General features: G+C 32.3%; 1 pseudogene; it reads right to left on the bottom strand.

Moving 5' to 3' along the window:
• Nucleotides 1–1,929: 1,929 nt before the first annotated feature.
• Nucleotides 1,930–2,735, bottom strand: LOC111311752 (dehydration-responsive element-binding protein 1B pseudogene; annotated as a pseudogene).
• Nucleotides 2,736–3,167: the final 432 nt, after the last annotated feature.

The following is a 3,167-nucleotide window of genomic DNA, read 5'->3' as shown; positions in this document are numbered from 1 at the left end:
CAGCCCATGGTCCAGAGTCTGGACCTTTGTCAGTTAGTTAGTCTTACTGCATTTTTTTGTTTATCATGCTGTATAGGCTAGGCCTTACGATTTAGAATGATAGACCAATGGTCTAAACAGTCTCAACTTTCACTTACCATGTTTTGGGTTGATTTTTACAGCTTCTACATAACAAGTTTGTATAGTAACTCAAGAGTGCTGTAAATTGTAAATACCGATTTCTACACCCATCATTCAAATTGAGTAATTTTGATTTAAATAGAAAAAATTCCATTTGCGTAGCATCTGTGATGATGGGAAAATTAATAATTAGAAGTAGGGATGTAGTAGTGTATAGAGACGTTAGAACTTTCATCATCCTTAATTTGGGTTTTTTTATATTATATCTATCCACATACTTATATGGGTATTTCAAATTCATGTTTGTCTCATCTTGTGTATATTTAATATGAATTAGTAATCCAATATAAGTAACTTTTTCAAAAAATAAAATAATAAAAAACATTTTTAAATTTTTATCTTGCACATGTAATTTTTTATAAATATATATATTTTAAGTATAAATATTTAATTTTAATTAATCTAAAATAAAAATTATATTTTTAAATAAAAAATTAATTTATTAAATATATTTAAATATATATATATAAAGTATGAGTACAAAACAAGTTTTATATTATTCATCTTCGTACTCATATTTAATAAAAAATTTAAAATCATATTTATTCTTGTCTTTTTTTTTATAGCCAAAATTTAATTCCATCCTCGTTGAGATAAAAAACTTGAACTCCTTATTGGATTTAAATAAGATTAATATCCTCAATTAGAAGAAGGAAAAGTTAAAAGAGTAATTTGGTTTATTTAATTAATATGATTTATATTAATTAATTCTTTCAAGTGTTCCTGAACATTCCAAATTAATTAGAAATTAATAAAGATAGGATATTATGGGCAGCATTGGTAGTATTTGTAATTTTTTTCTATTCTCATGCTATAATCTCTTTTATTAAAATAAAAAAAAGAAATTTTTATCTTGCCCTATATAATTTTTCCGTTACGAAATAAGTAATTAATTTCAAATTTTGACCCAACCCTTGTACTAGTACTAACCAATTTTATAAATTCAATATCACAGAAGGACAAAATCATCAAAGCATAAGAAGTAGAAATTCTATTTTGATATATCGGGATTTGGACATAAAAAAAGCCAAAACTAAAAAATAAAAGAAAAGAAATTGCAAATATTTAGGATCAAACTTCAATTTTATAAGAATCCACATGGGAAGCTAAGTCTTTTTCTCAAGCATGCTAAAGAATTGAATATGATGGTTATATCTTCCATTCCTTAGCTTTGCCAACAAATGTTATCCAAGAGGTGAACGAATTCAAGATGGCCTTTAGTGATTGGGTCGTTTTTGAGGTGAAATGAAATCACTTGCTAATTTTCTCAGTTAAATTGTCATTACTCCAGTAAAAAGTACTACTAGTTCTTTTAAACATGGTCCAAATGCAGTACTGTTTGATTTCTGTAAGCCTTTTATCTGTTTCTATTTTTCAAATCATTTGTTCTATGTTATCATCAACAAATCGCTTTGATAATCTGTTGGCACCAATTTTGTGCAGGATGTTGACGATTGAGACTTAAGCATTTGTATTTGGGTAACTTTCCTGGGCTTAGCTTCCACAATATATAACAGGAAAATGGTATTATTAACTGATCTGTTTCTTTAATCAATTTGGGTTGAATATTGATTCTCATTGGAGGTTTTTGAAAGCTCGAACTGGAAGGCAAAGCTCTAGCCTAAGCACTAACGGTCCACGTTTTTCAAGTTTCAACTGATCTTTTGTTTGCTTAATTAATATAATACAGTTTCTATTCTCTATGCTACTCAACCATTCCCTCGTATAAAGTACTGGTCCGTATCCGCATTCAGAAAAAACTTTAAATAAAAATATTACAAAAATTGAACAACTTAGTCACCCCAGAGAGTGAATTCCATTGAATCATCATCATCATCATCATCCCAATAGTACCCTTTTTGCATAGCTGGAGGAGTTAGTATCAACCCTTCTGCCATACTGTCAAGTATCCCTGGCATGTTAAACACCTCTTCTTCATCCATAAACAACATCTTCGAACTCCCTTCAACATTCTCCGAGTTCTTCGAACATGACAATGGTGGAGGCAACAACGATATTGAAGTCGAAGTAGATGATGTTTTGGCATCAACATCACCAAACGCCTCCGCAGCCTCCATAGCAGCACACTGAATATCCGTTACGGAGGATGAAGAGGATGAAGTAGCAAGTGGTAATGTATTAGCAGGCTCGGGAAAATTTAAGGAAGCAGTATCTCCCTCGAGAGCCAAGGCCGCTGCAGCATAAGCCCTAGCTGTCATGCCTGGGCTCGAGAATGTCCCTCGCCAGATTCGGGACTCATTGTTAGGCTCTTGAAGCTTGCTGACCCATTCCCCATTCCTCCTCCTAACCCCTTTGTATACAGGGTGTCGAGTCTCTTGAAACTTCTTCCGCCCAGCTTTTCGCTTTTGGTATTGTGTTTCAACTTGCCTTAATGAGCTGTCTAGATCAAGTTGTAACGAAGAACATGGACTTTGGAGGCTTTTTGAGAATAAAACCGATTGCTGATCTTCCCTCTGTTTCATTTCTATTTTTCTTCTTTGTCTATGGAATATGCATGCTATATAATTATGAAATACTTGGGAAACAAGAATGATTTTTGTTTCATGAGAAGGGAATGAGCACGAGAATCGTGTTTGATTGTTTATTTTGTTATTTCTTCTCTCACGCTTTCCTCGTGGTACTGGGGAGAATCCAAATATGATTCACGTGGGGAAAAATACTCCCAATCATTGGCTACCAATATTCCTTGTAACTCGTACTTTTTTGAATAATATAATAAAAAATATTTTAAATTTTATTTGAATTTTATTCTTTCTTCTAATGAATTTAGCTTGCGTCGTCGACATTCCTTGTTACCAACGTATGCTTTTCGAAAACTTCTCAGAAAATGTATATGGAAAACAGAGTTTACTGTATATATTTTCCGGCATATATTAATGAAGCTGATGGCTCCGTGTCGGTCAGGGACAAAACTTTTAACGTTCATATACAATGAACAATGAAACAGGCTCGGCCCATTGTATCTT

Source organism: Durio zibethinus, chromosome 1, assembly GCF_047325235.1.
Source record: "Durio zibethinus cultivar Kanyao isolate XHJ-2024 chromosome 1, ASM4732523v1, whole genome shotgun sequence".
Lineage (NCBI taxonomy): Eukaryota > Viridiplantae > Streptophyta > Magnoliopsida > Malvales > Malvaceae > Durio > Durio zibethinus.
The sequence above is the reverse complement of the archived record's forward strand: the minus strand, read 5'-3'. Positions and strand labels throughout refer to the sequence as shown.